At 36.4% G+C, this 24,997-nt stretch overlaps 1 protein-coding gene and 1 pseudogene across 5 annotated transcripts in view; one reads left to right on the top strand and one right to left on the bottom strand.

Annotated features, from left to right (window-relative positions):
* Atf6 (activating transcription factor 6) overlaps window positions 1-24,997 on the bottom strand; it is a 227,055-nt gene that overhangs the window by 102,427 nt on the left and 99,631 nt on the right. The gene's annotated exons all lie outside the window — the stretch shown is intronic.
* LOC101705874 (DDB1- and CUL4-associated factor 8 pseudogene) lies at window positions 14,519-16,339 on the top strand (annotated as a pseudogene).

Here is a 24,997-nt window from a genome sequence, read left to right on the forward strand (position 1 = left end):
AATTAGGTTAATGGAAGATTCATCTGCCTCTTGTTATCTATAGTGTGTACCCAGGTAAACATCCAGATCTCAGTTGTATTGACTTAGTTACAACCAGTCCCCATGAAATGATCAAGATCGTAAGTCAAGGATCCACTGTATTTACAGAATTCTTCATCTCTGGATTGCAATGGACCTTAAGTTACCTAACTCAATGGATTCATATACCACTTAGGAATACCCTCTGGTGAGTATCATAAAATGCTTAGTTTTACAATGTAGTCACTCAGAACCCTGCCAGAGCTAATTTCTAGGGTTGACAAATATAGTACTCCCCTTCCTTCATTCTTTCTCCTACATTGCTGCAAGTAAAGGTAGAGAAACAAAAATGCAAAAGTGGTTGCTGCAGGCTCTTTTTGTCAACTGCAGTTTGTCACCTGAATTCGGTAGAGCTCAAATCTAATGTGTGCTTGCATGCCTTTAAATGACAAAGAGCAGTAATACATCTCTGGGTAAGGCTATGAAGTTAGCCTGCCAAATTGAAATCCTGACTCTGCTAATTTAGTAGCTGTGTGACCCTGGCTAAGTTGTTTAAAGTCTCTGCTTCATTTTCCTCATCTATAAAATAAGCATTATAGAAATGACTACCTCAGTACAAGGACCTGAGTTCGATCCCTGTAAAAAAAAAAAAAAAAAGACTATTTCATAAAGTTGTTTTGAGAATACATGTAACAATTTGCTGCAGTGCCTTGAACACAATAATTGGTTAATACATGCTAACCACTACAGCAGAAGGTCTCTATATCAGTGTTCCAAAATCTCCCTTCATCTTTTGAAATGAAGAACTATAAATTACATACAAACTAACCAAGAAACAATTTTCTTATTGTTAGGGCTTGTGTCTAGACGTCCTCTCAAAGCCTTGTGCAGTCTTTTTCAGAGATGGCTAGATCTAGAGTGTGTGACTGATTCATGGTGGCAATGCTAGGATTAAGAGTGTGTGATTACTAAATCAGTCCACTGATTGGTTTGGTGCTTCTCTAATCCTAGATAGCCTACATAGAGTATAAAAGGAGCAGAATGATGCAGTTAAGGTTCCCTTGTTGCTTTTTGCTACCATGTGGGAGCCATGAATTGTTTCTCCTTTTGGAAGCCCCTCTGCCATGTGCTACTCTGCCTTGGAGCCAGCTGATTATGGACTGAAACCTCTATAAACTGTGAGCTAAATAATCTCTTCCCCCTTTAATTTTGGATGTCTGGTATTTTGTCTCAGCAACAAGAGAAAAGTAACACACTTTTTCACTATCTTGATATTTAGCAGTGATGGGTAATTTTACTACAGTTGAATATAAATAAGTTTTAAAAATCTAGCTTACATTTCTGCAATAACATTTAGATGCCATATCACAAAGGGCACAGGTGAAGTAAGCACAAAGTGTACTAGGTACCTTGGATGAAAAGTGCATTTAGGACTAGAGAATCCCTTCTGACAAGAGCCATATGATATAGAGACAAAAGCCATGTATTTATCCAGTTCACATTATTTCAGCTTACAAATGACAAAATTGGTCTACTTTGAAAACAATGATTTCTCTCACAGGTCCTTAAGATCATTGATTTCAACAAAAATCTTCTGATCTTTGGCTCCTGGATCCTTGATTTTTTTAAGAGGATTGGCTAAGGACTCTTTACCCATGGCACTGACTTCCTTGTTACAAAAACTCTTGAACTAGATAAACAATGAATCCTCAGTTCTATACTTCTCAAATTGGAATCTAGTAGTTCCCTAACTTCAGTATGTATTCATATTTTGATGATAAAAATAAGCGATATAATAGGACATCTGGATCATATTATAACTGCCATGCAACTTCAGGAACAACAATGTTTTTTTCCATGACTATTATGACACCAAGAGTATTTCTTTAATGGATATGAGAGAAAGAAACCTATTAGGTATGATTATCCTTCCCCCCCTCCTTCCTCTAAACAACTGATGATCAGATGGAACAAAGTGGTTAGTTTTTTGTTAGTGTTTTAAGTGGTTCAAGCAATCAAAGCCAGATGGAAGGCCAGGGATTTAGCTCAGTGGTTCCACCGCCTGCCTCGCAAGCACAAGGATGTGAGTTCAATCCCTGGTACAAAAAAAAAGCCAGATGGAGAATTAAGTTATCACTGAGTACTTAACAGTATGGAAATGTTTAAAAATTTGAAGTAGCTGTACCAAAATAGTATCATCTTCACTTGTGAGTAATAACTATTTCACAAAAGTTTGATATGTTAAATTAATAGATATAAAATTTATCTTTATAATTTTATTTATATTTAATTTATACAATTATTTTAGTTTTATAATTACAAAACTAGAACTATGTTTCTAGAATTTAGTTTTGTTTTTACTGTGTATGTGTTAATGAACAAGTCAATGCTGGTGAATTTCTTTAAGAGGATACTTCCTGCCAGGTATGATCGCATAGCCCTGGAATCTCACCTGCACAGGAGGCTAACACAGGAAGATAGCAAGTTCAAGGTCAACCTGAACAACTTAGCAAGACCCTATCTCAAAAGTAAAAAAAGTGCAGAGATGTCTCAGTGGTATAGTGCTTGCCTAGCATGTGCAAGGCCCTAGGTTCAAACTCTGGTACTGCCATAAAAAAAAAGAATTACTTCTTTAAAGGTAAACACACTCCTCTAAATGTCTTGTGCAAACACTTACACACTTTCTTCCTGAAATGCAAGTGTGATCATACTTCTACCTTCTATAGGGTAAGAATCAAATTTCTTAAGCATGGCCTACAAGTCTCTTCATGATCTGGATCCTGCCATGTTTTATTTCCCAGGACCTCCTCTGCATTTCAACAACAGCTCTCTCAAGAGTCCTTCTCTGTGTGAAAAGCTAGACTGCCTCGTCTTCCTCCCACTCTCTACCATACTCATCCTTCTGTAATCAACTCAAGAACTGTTTTCTGAAAAACCTTCCCTGATAAACGTCCTTTTCCCCAATGAAGTTAATGTTCCTAGCACAAGTACCTCATAAAGCTGTTGAGAAGATTAAATGAAATGATTTATATAAAGCAGCTAGGACAGTAAATGCTTCATAAACAGTAGTTTTATATGTAATCTCAGGATATTCTGCATATCTTTTTTATAGTTCCTGTCAAAATATTATAATTTTGGATTTACAAAATCACCTCTCTCTGCTATTATATATTCCTTGAGAACAAAGATTTTACCTTATTTCTTTTAATACATTTATGGCAGCACAGTGTCTGGCAAGAGAAAATGTTAAATGAAAATTTACTAAATGAATAATAAAGTAAAATAGGATAAAATTTTATCAGACAGGATTCCACTAGCAGAAGAATGGGGGTTAAAAAGCAATGTATTTTTGTTTTGTTTGTTTTGTTTTGTTTTGTGGTGTGGATTGAACCCAGGACCTTTGTATTGAGCTACAACCCCAGCCCTTTTTTCGAGGGAGGGTCTCACTAACTTACCCAGGTTGGGCTTGAACTACAATCCTCCTGCCTCAGCCTTCCAGAGTGCTAAGATTATAGGCTTATGGTACCACACCTAGCTTCTTCATTATTTCCCTGAAAAACTGCTAGATTATGCTACATCATATAAAAATCCATTTTGGAGATCTAACAGCAGTCTTCTGGACTGAACTTTTGGGGGCTTTCTATAGGAAAAGTAAGAAATTCTTCCTTCCCTCATCAACAGCATCCAAAGTTTCACATTTTAGTTTTTGCTTTAGCAGTATGCCAGAACTCTACTAGTTACAGTGTTATAACTTAGTTATGAAAAATAACTCTCTTAAAAAATTTGAGTTTGTCTGTAAAACAGGAGTCATGCAGTACTACATGTTTGTGCAAAGCGGACATATTGGGGAGCACCAGAGAGTCACACGCAAGGAATACGGATGACGCTAGCTCTGACTCATGCTCCTACTGTGTATTTATAGCTTCTTATTAGTATGAGATTTGTTTAACTTGGCACAAATACAAGACAGCGACTGACTGAGAGAGGAAGATGTAAAAAAAATGCCTACATATAAAACTTCTACAGCTGAGTAATAATCTGTAACTCAGTGCTATATCAACAGGATCCCCAGGGGCTGGTACAGGCTGAAACCACTCGAGAATTACAGATTTCATGAGCTGCAGACTTTATTGCTAAAAGTAAAGTAGTGATTAACCAAATACTTTATTCCTCTATACATGTCCTAAATTAATAAATGCTAAATTCACTAGTTGGAGCTAAAGTTTTAGATCAGTGTATAAAATATTAAGGATGAATTCTTAATCTTTCAAAATTGTTCACCAGCAACAGAAACAGTCAAAAGCAAATTTTAAAGGACAACCCAAAGAATCTATATGTTTCAAACTGAAAAAAAAGTAATTTCTCAATGTTCATTTAAAATTACTCTGGCCTCTTTAATTTTTCTTAACACATCACAAACTGATATTTTATTACATATTTATTTGTGTATTTGTTTAGTATCCCTCTCTAGAATGTAAGGTCTGGAAGAACAGGGGTTGTTTTTGTGCCCTGCTGAATTCTTTGCCAGAAAAAGCAAGGAATATAATAGCTGTTTCATAAATATCTTTTTTTTTTTTGGTACTGGGGATCGAACTCAGGTCCTTGCGTTTGCGCAGCAGGTGGCGAAACCACTGAGCTAAATCCCCGGCCCTTTCATAAATATCTTGCTGGCTGAATGACATTAAAAATTAATTAAATCTGATTGAATAATAATTCTATAAGGATAACTGCAGGTAAAAGAGTATTTTTTAAGTATACAAAAGTAATGCAATTATTCAAAATAGTCACAATTAGTAAGACTAAAGTTTTTAAAATAAAATCAATTCTTATAAGGTTTGAGGAAAGAAATCTTTTATGCTCTGAACTTATCTCACATTTATGTATTCTCTTAAAAAGCAACAAAAAAGGCACTGCTAGTTTAAAAAATTAGAGGCTTCTGATACGTACCATTACCATTCATCGTCTTAAAATGAAGGTGTTTGTTTAAAAACAAAGTTCACATTTTTGGTAAATGGAAAATATGCCTTCCTAGCTTTATATTTTAAAACCAGGTCAACAGTACAAAATTTAATTAAAATTGAAAAGCCAAAAACAATTTATTTTGGATTTTTGTGGTTCTTTTAAGTATTTTAGCTCATAGTATACTTTATCTACAAAACTATATTCATCTTAGAAGATACTAGGTTTCAAATAACTAGCTACAGGCCGGGATTTAGCTCAGTGGTTCCGCTGCCTGCCTTGTAAGCAGAAGGACCAGAGTTCGATCCCCAGTACCAAAAAAACCCCCAAAAAACTAGCTACAAGGACAGTAGCTTTCTAATAACTAGCAACCATAAAGAGAAATGTGGCTATTTCTTTCAGGATTATAGAGTATTATATATATATTTATATACTTTACCCTGCCAAAGAACAGAATTTGTAAATAAAAAGCAGACCCAAATCCTCAGGTTTAAGTGAAGCCACTTCATCAGAACAGACTTGACTGTCTTATAACCTGAATTCAAATTATCTAATTTTTTTAATCTTCTTAGTAACCTGTGAACTTATAAAATATGTCAGGTAATAAGCTTCATCTGAAAATTCGAAACAAAGAATCACAACCTTGGGCCGGGGATTTAGCTCAGTGGTGCCGTGCCTGCCTCGCAAGCACAAGGTCCTGAGTGCAATCTCCAGTACCAAAAAAAGAATCACAACCTTGTGTAGTTACATCTATTAACAATTACTAAACCTATGCTGAGGTAACTTTTAAAAACCTATATATGATTATATGTACATGTTATTAATACTTCTAATAAGACAATAAAGGCCCACAGTGTGCTAAAACTAGTGTTTATTACATCTTCTGAGTGAACTTACAATGCGTGAGTCATGTGGCTCCTATCTAATGTCAATATTAAAAGGTGAGATAAAAAAGTTTCTTTCCAATTATCAGCTGATGTCACTAAATATTTCCAAATGAATGATGTAGTCAATTTGAATAAACCCTAAAAACTAGCTGAAAACATACCTATTACTCATTTTTTCTGCAATCTAAGTCTCTAGTTTTATAGACATCATGTGAAATGAGGAATGAATTTCAAGTCAGTGCAAGAAGTATTTTTTAAAATCTCCAAAATCACATTTTTAAAGAGTTTTAGACAACTGAGGAAGAGTCTCGCTGTCTTTCTATTTGGAAAGCCATTTCTGACAAATTTCTGATTCCCTTTCCTGCCAAAACAGAAGAACAGTAGATATTAATTATCTAAATGAAACCTTCAGAAATCCAGTTAGATACTGGATAATAACACAATGGAGGCCACTCTTGTAAAAATCTTGGAGTTTTAATACTCTTGCAAAACATGCTAGGTTTTTAAGAAAATAATAGCATAAAAATGAATAATTCTGGGGAGATGGGGGTAAGGATCATGGATGATTTTGCTAAATCTAATGAAAGCCATTTATGAGTTCTTCATACTGTAGCCCTATACTCCAAAAGTCAATGCCCTGGGGATAGATAAATATACACTGAATACCTACTATGTTAAGAACTGTGCCAGTGTTTGACTTGTTTCATTTAAACTTCTCAACAACCCAGGAAAGGGTAACTATTAATATTACTATATTAGAGATGAGGTCACTGAGATTGTGAACATTATTTCTCTAGAGTCTTTAAGTTTGTAAATAGCCCAACAATACTGGTTAAAACCCAGATCCACCTGATTCCAAAACCTATGTTTATGATTGCCTACAAAAAAGTTATATCAGCCTCCTAAAAGCTTTTTTTTTTCACTACACTAAAAAGTAATGACTCACAGCTGAATGGAAAAATATTTTTTTCTTATTTCCAAATAAAGCTACACAATGCTACAGGATAAACTATACTCTGCTATTTTTCTACTCTCTAAACCAATGCACAGAAAATGTGTGTGTGTGCATACATACATAACATATTTTTATGTGGGCTTTTTTCCTTCCTTCCTTCCTTCCTTCCTTCCTTCCTTCCTTCCTTCCTTCCTTCCTTCCTTTCTTTCTTTCGCAGTACTGAGTACTGAATCCAGGGCTTTTGCACCAAGCCACATCCTCAGCCATTTTATCTCTAAGTGGCGCAGGTTGGGCTCAAACTTCTGATTTTCCTGCCTCAGCCTCCCAGAGTCCTGTGATTAGAGGTGTGTGCATCACATTTGGCAATACACATATTTCTAAAAGATTCTTTCTAAGGTCTGATTATGAAGCTTTTTTTCCACTAAATTAAGGGAAATAAACCACTAATAGATTAAGTAACAAGTGGGAAACAATTTTTATAAGAGTCTTATTTTTAGTTCCCCTTTCACTTTTCTGTGTATTTCTAAGCACTGTGATCTATCCAGGCATTTGTGTCTGGGCTCCAGAATTTTGGTTTGGTAATATCTTCTGCTACCCATTACACTATTGCTGTAATTACCTATAGTATATGTTATGTTTCCAAAGAGTATAAAAATAATATTTCATTGGTTAAGTATAAAATTTGGAAATTTGAGGTTGAAGTTCAATCACACGATACCATTTTAGCAAAACATACAAACTTACAAAGTCTACGATAACACAAAGAAACAAAGAAATGCTATGTTGAAAGCTATTTCTCTTGCTTTACAAGTGCTAATATTTTATACATACACATATGTATAAATACATATATCAGATGTCTGCCTGCATAGCTCTGAGATATATTTTCTTCATTCCAAAGTTAAATTATTTTTTAATATGTATCATTCCCTTCTGTTTGCACATCTTGTACCTCTATCAAAATAGATATTCAAAAGCTGCTAATTCAAAGCACATTTTAGGACAATTCAATCAGTCTGTTTAAAGAACTTCAAAATAAACGTGATGATGTCCCCTCTAAGGCAGATTCATTCATAACAGAATAAAAGTTACTGACTTTGTATTCAATAAAAGAAACAGAAAGAAATATCTATAAAACTTAAAGTGAGTAACAGAGATTATTTATTTTGTATGATTTTTAGTTTAATTTTTCAAAATTTATTTCAAGGGATATTATAATCAGACATAGATGACTATAAATTATTCATATGATAGTCTATGAAAAATTCAATAAGCTTTTCTGGAATACCTTCTATATACAAAACAAGTATAGTATGGGGGATAAAATAACACATTGACGCCTGCCCCACAAGCACAAGGACCCGAGTTCAATCCCTGGTACCAAAAAAAAAAAAAATAAATAACAGTCTATCCTTTTAGGACATCACAGATATATTATAGCTATGTTTCTACAGAACTAGAGCTTATTCAGTCTGAGGCTTAGTTATTGTGGAGCTTAAGATGATACCACAGTCTGTTCAGCACCCACCCTAAATGAAAAACAATCTGTCTGTCCATGTATTACCAAGATAAGGGTTTTAACTCTGAGACACAGTGATCTTACTGGGTTTCCTTCACATAAAATAGTACGTAGGCTATTATATATTATTAGGCTATTATATATTAGGCTATACATTATAATTCATTCACTTTGAAGATTAATTTCTATACGTACTATGAGACACAGATAGTCCTGACAAAATACTCAAAAAGTTATCACAAATTCAATATCACAATATGGTGATAGGTATAAACTAATTTAGAATATCAAACTGATGAATTTTACCTTCAGTTCATTTGTCCATTCATTCATTATTTATTGAATACCTGCCCCTATGATGTGCACTAAGAACACGGTGATGACTAAGACAAAGAGGGTTCTTTCTTGCTCTCAGGGTTCTTAAGCCTGGTAGGGTCAACAGACCTTAAGCAACAATCAAATTAATTATTCAATTAAGAGACTATGCTCCTAGTTTCAACTAATGATTCATCCTGCTGGCTTCCAGTGTGATATTTATAACTATGGGCTGAACAACTCCTCAAAGCCTATCTTCAGCATAGATTAGCAGTAATGTGTTAAAATAAATATCACACAATTATTGGCCTTAAAATTTTTCAGGAAAAACCAAGTAGGTGTTAGTGCTCAACTTTGCTGTCAGTGTCAAAAGTTAACCAACTTAAGAGTCCAAAAGGAACAAATCACTATGAGGGGGGAAAGGGGAAATGACATGAGTGTTTCAGACCTTAATCTTGAGTCAGATCATAAATCATCAACTTTTCCTAACTATAGTAATTGCTTCCTCCATAATTAAGTTTTATGACATCATCAAAAAGCTTGCACCAAATTCTGTTTAGATATAAAATGATTTAACAGGCCACTTTACTAGTTTTCTAATATTTTATATCAGGAAAAACTCTAAGAATACATATAAATTTAATTAGAAACAGTTATATCAACTTTTATATTTTTTAAAACTCCTTACCATTATTAAAAACCTTCTCCTGGGCCAAGGATTTAGCTCAGTGGTTTCGCCACCTGCTGCGCAAGCGCAAGGACCCGAGTTCGATCCCCGGTACCAAAACAAAACAAAACAAAAAAAACTTCTCCTTATTGAAGATTTGGAAAACTTTTAACATCTTGAGGAATACTTTAAATATTATTTTATTTTTAAAGATCTGGTTTTAATTCCATATGCTTTTTAAGTTTTCTTTGTAGCCCTACTGCAAATAAACAAAAATTGTTCAACATTCTCTGTGTTTTGCTTTAAATGAAAAAAATATTAATTCAGACGAATAACACTGACTTGTTTATTTTCCTTCAGAACATCTGTCAAGCATAAAACATGGCTCTATTCTTACATTTATATGTATATAAGCCAAGCATAATAGTCTCTATTTATCTTATACCCTACCTTTGTATCTCTTCTATCCTTGAAACACAGCCTCCCCCACCCCCCTGTCTCTCCCACTCTTCTTCCCTCCCTTCCTCTGTCCCTCTCTCCCTCTCAATTCCCTTCCCTTTAACTAAGTCTAGGATATTGCCGGTTCCTTTCAGTGTCAAATTTACCAAATCCTTCATTTATTTTCTTTCACATTCTCTCTTTGTCTCTAGTCTGGATTCTATTCTGATTATGGTACCACAAATGTAATCTTAACTGATTTCTGTTTAGACAAGCCAAATGGGCTTTGTCATTTCTCATTCTCAAGCTCTGTCACATCTGACACTGCTGACCACCTCCTTTTTGAACACTTGTCCCTTGACCTCCATGTTTTAAAATAAAATAAGTTGATTTTTTTCTTCATCTCTACTATACTTTTCCAATTCTCCTTCAATATTTCTAATAATTTCCTTGTGTTTCCCTGCTGACTCTCATTTCTCCCACAGTATACCTTAGGTAGCACGTGGCTTGGTTTTCATAGGATTTTGTCTTGGTCTTGTTCTCTTTGGAAAAGAAACCCAGAACATGTTTTGAACAGAGATCAAGGAAAATAAATTCCAAATTGATGCCTTTAAGAGATTTAGATATAAAAGCTTTACAGAGGCAATATAAGTAAATTAATAGAAATACAGACTCTGGAGCCAGACTTTCTAGGTTAAATTCTGGCTATCACTTTCAAATTATATCACAACTTGCCTTCACGATGCTGTTTCTGCCTTGGAGCCAGCCAACCATTGTAGGGAGCAATTCTACATGATTTTAGAGAAAAATCATTTCATAATTAAATCATGATTAGGGCCTAGTTTTCCTGCCTACAGGCCAGCTATGGCATTTGGAGAAATAACTCCATTCTCACCTCTGGTCACTGCTAGACTTCAAAGGTCCGATGCTGTGATGCTCCAGGGAAGGATTATACCAGCTGGAAACATCCTGGGAGGAACCAAATCTTCATCTGCATAGTTCCTCATTATTCTAAGATTATCACAGCTGCCCTCTGAGTCATCTGTTACTTTTTTTTTTTTTTTTGGTACTGGGGATTGAACTCAGGACCTTGCAGTGGTGGAACCACTGAGCTAAATCCCTGGCCCTCATCTGATACTTTGGTTTCTCCTGATGTACTGAATAAAGGTGTGGCAAGCTCTGGGTCTGGGGTCTTTGTTGCCCAGAGCAACATTGATCAGGCCAAAGCTCAGCTTCTCTAAGTCTCATTTCTGTCTATATATTAATTAATTTGCCTTGTGTGGTCGTGGCTCGCAGGAGACTAGGACCTGATGCAGAGGTTCTAGTAACGTCCCCTTTCCCTGTTCCATAAAAACCATGGACTGAAACTATTACCTTTAGAAGTCCATTAGAAGATACTGTTCCAAGAAAATTCATAAAAGTTTTGGTATGAGCTACAGAATTACAACTTATAGGTGCAGGCAAGCAGACCCACTCTAGGCACACAATACCCCTGACATGAGCGAGAAGACCCAGGCTGGATGCATGGCACCCCCAATGTGAGCAAGGAGGCCCTCACAGGGACCAGGGTACCTCCTGATGCAAACAAGCAGGCCCACACCAGACCCGTGGCACTCCCCAGACACAAGGGCATGACTATCCACAAATTCTAAGCTGGCTCTACGTTTTGCTTCCCCTGGGGACAGGGCAGCACAGGCAAGGACTAAACAACAAACTGATCCTGGACAAGGACCACACTTGGGGAGAGAAGGGAATAAACAGACCCTGCTAAGTCCAACAGTCCCTCACCCCACAGCCCACACAGCAGAGACCAGGAGCCTGATTGAAAATAATCTACCAAGGGGAGCAAGAACAAGCATTTACTTGGTAACCACATTCTGGGGTAAACGGACAGAAGGGTCTCTGGTATAGGGAGGGCACCTCAAAAACCCATTAGCCCTAAAGCTAGGTAGATAAAATCAAACTGCCTGGATCCCGAGACTGCAGATCTTAGAAAGAAACCATTCATTCAAAAACAGGAATTTTTCTTTGACTCAATTTTTTTAAACTTTTCTAATCTCTCTTTCATTGGTTTTTTGGGGGGGTGGAGTTTTTTCTCCTTTTTTCCTTCTTTTAGTTTCTTTTATCTTTTCCCCTTTCAACTTTTTTCTCTTCCTTATCTTTATTTACATATTTTGCTTTATCATTCTCTTGTTCATTCTTTTCTATGACTGTTCTCTAATATTACTAATTTCCTTTTACTCAACAAGATCCCCTATTTTACTTTTATCTCCCCCTTCTCATCCCATTAATTTTTCAAATTTTGTTTTTTCATTCTCCAGTTACATACTCCATTTTTACTAGTGTAACTACCAAGTTTTTAAAAATATCTAGATAGCTAATTAACTTTGTGCTATTGCATACTGTTCTACTGTTATTAGAAGTAAACCTGTCCTATTTAGTAGATATTCACTCTAGGTTAATAGTAGGTCAATATTTGGTTTGTCTTATATGCATACTATAATTAAAGATCTCTCTTTCATGGGTAGGGTGATACATTGTTGGTTGTTAGTGTATGTCAATATTCAGTTTGTATTTGATGCTATAACTGATGCTGATTTTATTACTATGGCCAAAGTAACACATTTGTTACTATTAAATGATTTTCTTGGGATGCCAATATTTGGATTGCCTTGGAGTCATTAAAAATACTGTGGCCTATTCCTGGAGAACTGAGTACTGGGCCACCAAAGCTGCAACCTCCCATCTCAAGTAAATGGAGGTGGTTGGATTCTGGGACAAAAGCAAAGGCCAGTAGTTAGCCATGCCCAGAGGGTACAATGAAAAGTAGATATTAACTATAAAGGCCTTCATACTAGAAAAAAAGTCTTCCAATACAATCAACCACAATCAACCATAAATCCTCAATACAAAAACAAACTAAAAAATAGAAACATGAGAGGACAAGTCAACAAAATGCTTCCCAAAACTCCCAACTCCCCCAAAGCTCATCCACGGGGCACTGAAGAGGAGGGAAGCAAAAGCCACTCAAATTATTCAAAATGATATCAGCAGAGATAGAAAAACAGATCAGTAAGATATTTGGCAAGCTCACAGAAAATATAAGTAAACAGATACTGGGCCAAATGAATAAAATGATCAATAAGTCTACAGAAGACATTAATAAAAAGCTAGGAGAGCTAAACAAAATGATGTGAAACATGAATGACCAGCACAGTAAAGAATTAGAGTCCATAACAATCCTCCAATAGAAATTCAGGAGATTAAAAATTCTATCAAAAGCATGGAGATCAGCAGTGACCAATGTGAAGACAGAGTGTCAGGATTAGAATACTGTTGTCTAGGGCTGTTGTCAATGACCAATTAATGAGAAATACCTTAAAAACAAGACATGAAAAATGGATCCAATAGCTGCTAGATAATGCAAAGAAGACTAACGCAAGATGAAATGAAATTAGCAAAAAATATCAGAAGACAGCACAAATGGCATTAAAGGCCTGTTTAATGTAATAATAGCAGAAAACTTTCCAAATAAGGGAAAAGAATTTAGATAAATGAGGCATAAAGGATGCCAAATAGCCATAATCAGAAAAGAACCTCTCCACAATGCATCATAGTCAAAATCCAGGAAGACCAACACAAGAACATAACCTTAAAAGCAGATAAAGAAAAGCAGTGAATCACTTTAAAAAGTAAACCCATTATAGCAGACTTGTCAACACAAACCTTAAAGGCCAGGAGAGTTTTGAACTGTTTCAAGCCCTGAAAGAAAACAACTTCCAACCCAGAGTGATATATCCTGAAAAACTATCTTTTAAAATTGATAGACGAATAAGATATTTTCATGATAAAAAGCACCTAAAGAAATTCATGACCACCAAACCAGCACTCCAAAATCTCTTCAAGGATATCCTTGAAAGAGGCAATCAAGCTAACAATGACAAAAAGTCTAGTAAAATGAATAAACCTGGTAGGTGAGCAGTTAAGTAGAAGGAAAAGATAGGGAATCAGCAATAAGAAAATAAGGCAATGACAGGAATAAGTCAATATCTATCAATAAAAAGTCTCAATGTGAATGGTCTCAATTCCCCAATAAAAAGACAGTCAACTGGCAGAATGTATCAAGAAATAAAATCCAACAGTATGGTGTATACAAGAAACACATTTACATAAAAAGAAGCTCATAGACTAAAAATGAAAGTATAGAAAAAATATTCCATGCAATGAGAAAAAGCAGGTGTAGTTATTCTATATTCAGATGAAGTGGATTTCAAGCCAAAAGTGATCAAAAGAGGCAAAGGTCACTATATATTGGTTAAGAAAACAATCCAACAGGAAGATATAATAATAACTAACATATATGCACCAAATAACAGCACACCCAACTTCATAAAACAAGTATTACTAGACATAAAAGACCAGATAAACATCAATACCCCATCTTATCAAAAATAAACAGATCAACTAGATGAAAATACAACAAAGAAATATCAGAGTTGAATAAAACCTTCAAACAAATGAATTTAATAGAAGTCTATAGTGTTCCACCCAAAGACAGAATAGACATTCTTCTGAGCAGCACAGGGAACTTTATCCAAAATAGACTGCACACTAGACAATAAAGAAGCTTAAGTAAATGTAAAAGAATTAAAATTATGGCACGATTGTAGCATAATGAAACTACTTTGGTGCTCTTGGCAGATAGTCGCAAACAGGGCCGGAAAGCGTGGTGGCGCAGGCGCAGGCGCAGGTGCAGAAAGCGGAGGCGGTGGTGGTGGCAGCCACTGGCCAGTGCTGCTTACAGTAAACATCATTCAAGATGTCCAGCAAAGGGAGCAGCACAGATGATAGAACAGACTTAGCTAATAGAAGCCTATCTAGCAGTCCAGAGGAGATGTCTGGAGCAGAAGAGGGGAGGGAAACATCCTCAGGCATTGAATTGGAAGCCTCAGACTTAAGGTTGAGTTTGACTGGGGATGAAGGTGGCCCCAACCGTACCAGCACAGAAAGTCATGGCACAAACATGGAGAGCTCAGGTGAAGAAAAGGACTCTGACAGCATGGAGGACACTGGTCATTACTCCATCAATGACGAAAGCTGAGTTCATGACCGCTCTGAGGAAGAGGAAGAAGAGGAGGAAGAAGAACATCCTCGGTGCCATGTACAGTGCAAGCGAGCCATCCGTGACCAGGACTCATCAGATGATGAGCAGGCCCTGGAAGACTGGGTGTCCTCAGAGACAACAGCCCTGCCGAGACCTCACTGGCAAACCCTTCCTGCCCTTCAGGAGCGGGCGCTGGGTTCAAGTGCTTGCTTTATGTATGAGGCTTGTGGAGCAAGAGTCTTTGTATAGCGTTTCCGCTTGCAGCATGGGCTTGAGGGCCATACCGGTTGTGTCAACACCCTGCACTTTAACCAGCGCGGCACCTGTCAGGCCAGTGGCAGCGATGACCTGAAGGTGGTGGTGTGGGACTGGGTGCGGCGGCAGCCAGTGCTTGACTTTGAGAGTGGTCACAAAAGTAATGTCTTCCAGGCCAAGTTCCTTCCCAACAGTGGAGATTCCACCCTGGCCACGTGTGCCCGGGATGGACAGGTTTGGGTAGCAGAACTGTCTGCCACACAGTGCTGCAAGAATACAAAGCATGTGGTGCAGCACAAAGGAGCATTCCACAAGTTGGCCCTGGAACCAGACTCTCCCTGTACGTTCCTGTCTGCAGGTGAAGATGCAGTTGTCTTTACCATCGATCTGAGACAAGATCGGCCAGCTTCGAAACTGGTGGTGACAAAAGAAAAAGAGAAGAAAGTGGGATTGTATACAATCTTTGTGAATCCCGCCAATACCCATCAGTTTGCAGTGGGTGGCCGAGATCAATTTGTAAGAATTTATGATCAGAGGAAAATTGATGAGAACGAGAATAATGGAGTACTCAAAAAATTCTGTCCTCATCACTTGGTGAACAGTGAGTCCAAAGCAAACATCACCTGTCTTGTGTACAGCCACGATGGCAGACAGCTCCTGGCCAGTTACAATGATGAAGCCATTTACCTCTTCAACTCCTCTCACAGTGATGGGGCCCAATATGTTAAAAGATACCAGGGCCACAGAAATAATGCCACAGTAAAAGGTGTCAATTTCTATGGCCCCAAGAGTGAGTTTGTGGTGAGCGGTAGTGACTGCGGGCACATCTTCCTCGGAGAAATCATCCTGCCAGATCATTCAGTTCATGGAGGGAGACAAGAGAGGCGTGGTAAACTGTCTTGAGCCCCATGCACATCTGCCTGTGCTGGCAACCAGTGGCCTAGACAATGATGTGAAGATCTGGGGACCCATAGCTGAAGCTTCCACTGAGCTGACAGGGTTAAAGGATGTAATTAAGAAGAACAAGCGAGAGCGTGATGAAGACAGTTTGCACCACACTGACCTGTTCGATAGCCACATGCTCTGGTTCCTTATGCATCACCTGAGACAGAGACGCCATCACCGGCACTAGTGATGTCTCTAATGAGTCTCCCAGCTCCTCAGACACTTCGGAAGAGGAGGAGGGCCCGGACTGGGTCCAGTGCATGCCATCCTGAGGCCTCACCCCTAGGAAGAGTGGGTTGGGGCTGCCAACCCAATCCTGCCTGGGTACCCCTTGCCTGTCCCGGGCCCTTGCATTCAACAGAAATGCACTTTGGACCTTTTATTTAGATAAAAGAAAGACATCCCCGGAGGACAGACCTGGGAGAAATGAACCAACAGAGAGCACCTAGAAGTGGGAGTTGAGCCCTGGAATGGGGTTCTGTGGCGAAATGCAAAGGACTCGCAGAAATTGCCTCTCCCTGAAGCCTTTTTTCTGGGGGAGAGAGAGCCTATTTTGTTAACTGGTTTAGGATGGGGAATGGGGCTTCTTTTTCTTTATAATCTCCCTTGTTTCTTTTGCGGGGGGTGTGAGGGGAACAACTGATTGTTCAGAACCAAGGGGCCAGAGTGGAGGGCAGGATTGCCACTCTCTCTTTGGCTTTAAGGTTTTGACCTTTTTTTGTTTTTAAAAGTCTATGAGTTTCATTGGTTCCCCGCCACACACCAGCAACCCCACCCCAGGATCCTGTTTTTCTGAGAATCCTTAGAGCCCCTACCATCCCACACTCTTCACTGTCCTCTCCACTTCATCCTCTGTACTTAGCACAGTGTTTTGCACTTGACTATGTATCCTTCACTCTCTTCTCATCATCCCATCAGCCCCTAAATAGGGCTGGTGAGAGAGACTGAAGAGGTGGATGGAGGGGCAGGGATGGAGGAAGAATAGGAAGGATGTTACCTCTTATGTTATTTTTAAAAAAATTATTTGGTGGCAGCAATCTACCTGTCCCTATCACTGTTAGAGGCCTAATTTTATATCTATAAATATATTAAAAAGCAAGCCAAACTTGGATGTACAAGTTAAAATTACTGTCAAAGTTTAAATACCTATATATTCTCTATGAATGCAATAAAGGGACTTGAAGGAAAAAAAAAACAAAAGAAAACACAAAAATTATGCAAACACACGAAAACTATACACTCTTAAACAATGAGTTACAAAAGAAATCAAAGAAGAAATAAGATCATTTCTAGAATTAACAATAATGCCAGTTAAACTCACCAGAACTTTATGGGACACAATGAAAGCAGTCCTGAGAGGGAAGTTTATAGCTGTGAATGCCCACACCACAAAAACAGTGAAACTCAAATAACTAACCTAACGATGCATCTCAAGGTCCTAGAGAAACAACAACAATCCACCCTCAAAGCTAGTACAATGAAGGAAATTTAAGAGATCAGAGCATAAATATTGAAACTGAGATAAAAACAAACACAAGGAATCAATGAATCAAAGAGTTGGTTCCATTAACCAATTTAACCAAAAAAAGGAGCAACCCAAACCAATGCAATTAGAAATGAAAAGGGTGAAATCACAATAGACATTGCTGAAATAAAAAAAACTTTATTATTAATAACTGTTTCTAGATGAATTTCCAAAACTGAACCAAGAAGATTTTAAAACCCTGAATAATCCAATAATAGGCAAAGAAATTAAAACACTAATAAAAAACCCTACCAAATGGATTCATTGCTGAATTCTACAAAAGCTTCAGGGAAGACCTAATACCAATACTCCTCAAACTCTTTAATGAAACTGAAAGGGAAGAAGCAGTGCCAAAGTCATGCCCAGAAGTTACCATTACCCTGATTCCAAAAACAAGGATCCAACCAAAAAAGAGAACTATAGACCAATCTCTTTTTAATGAATACAGATACAAAAATCCTCAACAGTACTTTGGCAAACAGAATATAACAAATCATCAAAAAGGTCATATATTATGACCAAGTAAGCTTTATCCCAGGGATTCAAAGATGGTTCAATATATGCAAATCAATAAATGTAATACAACTTATAATCAGAAGCAAAGGCACAAATCACATGATCTTCTCAAGAGATGCAGAAAAAAACCTTTGACAAAAATCCAACATCCTTTCATGGTAAAAACACTGAAGAAAATATGTATAGAAGGACCTTATCTCAACCTGATAAAAGCCATTTATGACAAATCTACTGCCAACATCATATTAAATGGGGAAAAACTCCAAGTTTTTCCTCTAAAATCAGGAACAAGATAAAGATGTCCACTAGAGCAATGAGGCAAGAAAAATAAATAAAAAGGATATGTATAGGAAAGGAAAACCAAATTATCATTATTTGAAGATGACATGATCCTCTACATAAAAGACCAAAAAAAAAAAAAAATTCCACCAAAAGACTCAGATTAACAAAATTCAGTAATGTAGCAGGATACGAAATCAACACACAAAAATTAATAGTGTTCCTGTGCATTGAGATAATGAACTGACTGAGTAAAAAATAGGAAAAATATACTATTCACAATAGTACCAAGAAAAATTAAATACTTAGGTATTATCCTAACTATGGAAGTGAAAGGCCTCTACCACAAAAACTACAGTGCTCTGAAGAAGGAAGTCAAAGAGGAGATCAGAAAATGGAAAGATATCCCCTGTTCCTGGATAGGCAAAACTAATATAGTCAAAAAAGGCCATACTTCCAAAATTGATATAAAGATTTAATGCAATCCCAATCAATACCAACAACATTTTTCACCAAATTGGAAAAAAAATCTTAAAATTCATATGGAACCAAAAAAGACCCCAAATAGCAAAAGAATGGTGAGTAACAAGAGCAAATTGGGAGGCATCACAATCTTGGCCTTGAAGTTATACTACAAAGCTATAGTGAAAAAAACTGCATGGTACAGGCACAAAAACAGACATGAGAATCAATGGAACAGAACAGAGGATGTAGAAACAACTCCAATCACATTCAACTATTTGATCTTTGACAAGGGGGCCAAAAACATACACTGGAGAAAAGACAGCCTCTTTAATAAATGGTATTGGAAAAACTGACTAATCACATGCAGAAGATTGAATCTAGACCTATATCTCTTACCATGTACTAAACTAAAATCAAAATAGATCAAAGAACTAAATGATAAAATAGAAGCCCTTAACCTGCTGGAAGTTAAAATAGGTAAAACTCTTGAAGTATGACTTCAAGACTTTCTGAGCAAAAACTGGTTGCACAGCAAATACTAGCAAGAATCAACAAATGAGATCATATCAAATTAAAAAGTTTCTGCATGGCAAAAGAAGCAACCAATAAGAGTGAAAATACAACCTACAAAATGGGAAAAAATTTTGTCAGCAATTCCCCAGACAGAAAAGTAATATCTAGAATATATAAAGAACTCAAAAAAATTAGATCTCTCCAGAATAAAAGGCTCAATAAAAGAATGGACAAATGAAATGAATAGACACTTCACAAAAGAAGTCCAAATGGCCAACAAATACATGAAGAAATGTTCAACATCAATGACTATTAGAGAAATGCAAATTAAAACAATACCAAGATTCCATCTTACTCCAGAAAGAATGGCCATCATCAAGAAATCATGTGATGATAAATGCTGACCAAGCTGCAGAGGGAAAAGAACTCTTCTACACTGTTGGTAGGAACATAAACTAGTACAACTACTATGGAAATCAATATATAGAGATTTCTCAAAAAACTGAAACTAGAAATTCCATTTGACCAGCTATTCTCCTTCTAGATATAGTCCCAAGAGTTAAAGACATCATAAGTGATACATGCATACTTATTTTATAGCAGCACAATTCATAAAAGTTAAATCTTGGAAATGGTCCATATGTCCATCAACAGATGAATGGATAAACAAAATGTGGTATTTACAAACAATGTAGTACTACTCTCCCATGAAGAAAGATAAACTTGAGTCATTTATGGGAAAATGGATGCACCTTGAAACTCTAATGTTAAATGAAATAAATAAGACACACAAGTTTAAATATTGCATGGTTTATCTTATATGAGTAATCCAAATTACAAATAAAAGATTATAGGAAGTAGGGAAATAGAGCTTTCTCAAATGGGAAGGGAATTAAGAGATGGAGGGAGGAAGAAGTGAAGGGAGGGGAAGGAGATTAAAAAAAAGGAATTAAGATGTGTTATATTCACTAACTGCACATACGGAGTGTAAACATTATGTACTGCAAATGTACTAATAAAAAAATTTTTAAATATATCACAATAGATTAAACTCTCTGCTCTTCAATTTTCTCAACAGGATAATCATCATAGCTACCTGGTAGGAATATTATTAGGATTAAAGACTGATATATTATGCACTGTACATGTGATTATTAAATAAATTACAAAACTGCCAGCTATGAGAAAATCAAAATCACTAATTTAGGGGGCAGTCTTGTAACTTAACATTTTGTTGTTTTTGTTATAGTTGTTTTTTAAAACTCTTAAAATATATTCAATCTGCTAGATTGAATCACTTTAGTATCTTTAAAGTTTAAAGCAATACTACAGCTTTTGAAGAGGACTTTGTTCACATGTATACACACCCACAGACACAAATAAATGTCTACTTTTCTTTACCTAGGAGAGAAAAATGAAAATCTATTCTAATTTTTATTTTCCTCATCTAATTTCACAGTGATACATTCAAATGACATAGCACATGTCAGTGAGTGGCAAATTTGAAGCTAAAATGCAATTCTCTCAGGTCTGTACTTATGAGTTTGTTTGAAATGCATTTTTCCTTATATATTCATGACATGAAAAGGTATTCTTTCTTGGAATGTAGTTCTGCTTTGGGAAAATATTTTCTTCCCTTCTATAAAAATTCTGAAATTTGATGTAAAGAAAGCTACCAGAATTTTAAGATATCAATAATTAAATCCCATGTTTATTCAGTGTAATTTTAGAAATCTTTCATGATTTACATATGATTTCCACAGCTAAAGATTCATGCACATCAAAGTAGGCTATGTTTTTAAATTTTTCATTGCTCCTCCCCAGGATGAAATATAATCATTAGGTACTGTAAACATGTACTAATGAAAATTAAAATTAAAAAATAAAATGCCCATTACCATCCAAATTACAAAAATAATTTTAAGCATTAATGTAGAAAAATGTCTTTTGTTTCTGCAAACTCTACCTCAGATAATTATTTGAAGAGTAGGATATAAAAACATAAGTTTAAAGGGAACAAATAAACAGTGGTCAAAGCTGTCAACATTTATTTAGCATTTCTCTGCACAGTCTGCAATAAGTAAATATACTATATGGGCCGGGGATTTAGCTCAGTGGTTCCGCTGCCTGCCTCACACGCGCAAGGTCCCAAGTTTGATCTCCGGTACCAAAAAACAAAACAAAACACAGTGAATATACTTTATCCCTGCCCAGAGAAAGCATGCAACCTAAAAAGTTGAGATTAAACAAATGCTTAGCTCACATTAATGGCAAACTACTAAATAGAGCACCCAAATAATAAACAGTATTATACTGACTCAGATGAATCTGCCCATCATTCTGAGAATTTTGAAAACTTCACATTATGCATGAGTTTGTTTTTGTTTTATTGATAATGAAGGACCCTAGTTAGTAAGACAGACTCCATACTGCTGCTGAATGACCCACCTGCCTGCCCTTTAGATGAACTCAAAAGGAGGAAGCTTAGAAACCTCCTCCCCTTAGAGTCTCTTAGAAACAACAATTAATCAACTATTGTTTTACAAGTGTTGTAACAGCAGTACATAGAAAGTGGTTTTGTTAAAGGGATGGCAGTGTTGGTTCAGCACTGGAAGATCCACCCCCAGAAGTCATCATTTTAACAGAGAAAAAGAAAAAGCCCTATGATCCTGTCACTAGTTGGAGAAAAAGTATTGGACTAAATTCTACAGCTGTTCATGGTAAAAGCTATCAGGAGACTAGAAGTAGAACAGAACCTTCTCAACAGATTAAAGACATGTACTCCATACTTCCAGTGAGAACGCCTTATATGAATGGAGAAGATACAATGCTTTCTCCTTAAGGTGGGGAACAAGGGCAGATATGCTTACTCTTTATCTGTCCATTAAACTTTGAAACCTAGGCCCAACAAAAATAGTCTGGCAATAAAATGACACAATTAGGATACGATTGGCAAGGTAGAAGCAAAATCTTTATATGTAGATGAAATGGTCATCTACAGAGAAAATACTAAGAAATCTCTAGGAGCCCCTAGAACTTGTACTTGAATTTAGCAGGATTAGAAAACACAAGGTATATATAAAAATTCAGGTCTGTGTACACTTGTTATAAATGAAGAATTGGATATTGAAATTTAAAAGTTATGTAGGAGTTCAAAGGACCTAGAAGAGTTAAAAAAAAAAAAAAACAGTGTTGGAAGACGTTTAGTACCTAATTTTAAGACTTCTTCTAAAGCTACAGTAATCAAGGCAGTGTTGGTGTAAGGAAAGACATATGGATCATTGGAATAAAACAGAGAATCTAGAAATAGAACCACACATATACGGTCCACTGAGTTTTGAAAGATTATTTAACATTAGCATTTTATAGAATGTAAACTCAATTCAAGAGCTGAGGAAGAGATAGTGTTTTCAGCAAACGACACTAGAACACCTGGTATCCGTATATAAAAAATTAACCTCAACCCTTTTTTTCCATACATGAAAATAACTTGAAGGGATCTATGAACCTAAATAAGAAAGCCTAAAAATATAAAACTTTAAGAAGAAATTCTAAGGGAAAGAGTTTATGAATTCAGGGTAGGCAAGAACTACCTAGGATACAAAAGACATGATATTTAAAAGAAACAAATTGATAAATGAGATTCCATCAAAATTTAGAACTTTAAATGACATCATTAAAATGAAAAGTAGTCCTTAAACAGACCAGATTTACAATGCATATAACCTATGACCAGAATATATAAAGAATTCTTAGAGCTCATTAATAGACAACCCAATTAAAAAGTAGACATAAGATGATAAATAGCCAGTATAGCACAAAGAAAGGTGTTCAACTCTAGAATCAGAAAAATTCTAATCAGTACAATAACAAGATTGAATTATACACTCACTAGAGAGATGAAGTCAAAAGTTTTAAAAGCCTTGTCATGACTTTTTCTTTTTGTTGGATTCTCCCCCCTTTGTGTTTAATTTGTCACACCCAATGGATTCATTCTGCTGGGTTTCCTGGGTTTGTGACCCTCATTGTCTTTTCCTAGGGTATTGTCTAAAATTTTTTGGAGTGCTGGTTTGATATTCATGAAATTCCTGAGGTGCTCTTTATCATGAAAGTATCTTATTTCTCCACCAATTTTGAAAGATAGTTTTGCAAGGTACATCAATCTGGGTTGGAGGCTGTTTTCCTTTAGGGCTTGAAATACATCACTCCAAGCTCTTCTTGCCTTGAGAGTTTGCATTGAGAAGTCTGCTGTGATTCTGATGGGCTTTTCTTTGTATGTGATTTGTTTCTTTGCTCTCACTGCTTGTAGAATTTTATTTTTCTGTTGGATTTCTGGAATCCTAACTATTATATGCCTATGTGTAGATTTTTTTTTGATCAAGGCTAGCTGGAGTCCTATATGCCTCACTTATCTGTATGTCAAGTTCTTTTCCCCTCCTTAGGAAGTTTTCTGCCATCACTTCTGTGAAGAGTTTTTTATGTCATCTGCACTCTCTCCTCTTTCTTCATTGACTCCAATCAGTCTTATGTTATTCTTCTTTGCATCGTCTAGTGGCTGCTGGATTGATTTCTCATGTTCCTTTACAATTTTAAAGCCATTTTTCTTTTCCTCCTCACTAATTGCAATCTTTTCTTCTATATCTGAAATTCTATCCTCACATTGGTTCATTCTGCTGCGCAGACTTTTGATGGAGTTTTTAATCTCCTGGAAATCTGTTTGCATCTGTTTTATGGATTCCATTTGTTTCCTATGTTGGGATTCCATCATGTTCCTCAGATCCTCTATTTTTTTATCTGTGTCCTCTCTAGATTTATTAATCATGTCTTGCACTATGAGTACAATCTTTGCTGTTATATGAGTAATTATTTCTGATTTCATTTTTCCCAGATCCTCTTTTGTTGCCAGTTCAGGGAGTCCAGGTAGTTGAGTATCAGATTGTTCCATCTCGTTTCCCTTTGGGGTTACTGTAGGTGATCCAAAAGTCTGTTTTTGAGGCTTGCTTACATGTCTTCTCATGTGTATGTGGTGGTGGGGTGCCTTTGGTGCCCATGTGGCTTGGGATGGCGGTGGGGGAGCTTCCTTCCGGGTGCTGGGACCGGTTCACCTTCTCTGCCCTAGGAGCTTGGGATGGCAGCAGGGAAGCTTCCTTCTGGGTGCTTGGACCAGCTCAGCTTCTCTTGGAGCTTTACCTTTTTGAAGCAAACTTTATAAACTAATTTCCTTAGATTACTACTGAAATTCCTCTTACCTCTGAAGATTTTTATGTAGATACATGTATAAAAATTGTTGCGTGCAATCAATATAATAATTTGCATGATTTTTATGTATGTAAACTAAAATAAATTTGTAAGAAATAAATGTATTTAGAAAATATAAAATTCTTCAGGTCTTAGGCATTCTTAGACTAGGGTATTTTTCTATTTTGTGAAAAATTCTTATGGTCATCGATAGGAATAGAGCTTTTGTAAAGATTTTGAAAAAATAACATCACCAGTCAACCTTTTTTTAATAATCAGAGTACTCCTCATAGTTTGTCCAATGTTTCAAGATTCTGACTCATGTTGCTTGAATGTGTACAGGCACTAGACACCATCCCTTCTCCAAGGGGGGAAGAACAGGTGTAACAATAATCTATT

This window comes from Heterocephalus glaber, unplaced genomic scaffold (genome assembly GCF_053883595.1).
Source record: "Heterocephalus glaber isolate CG9 unplaced genomic scaffold, H.glaber_assembly_v1.0 deba00001561, whole genome shotgun sequence".
In the NCBI taxonomy this organism is placed as follows: Eukaryota; Metazoa; Chordata; class Mammalia; order Rodentia; family Bathyergidae; genus Heterocephalus; species Heterocephalus glaber.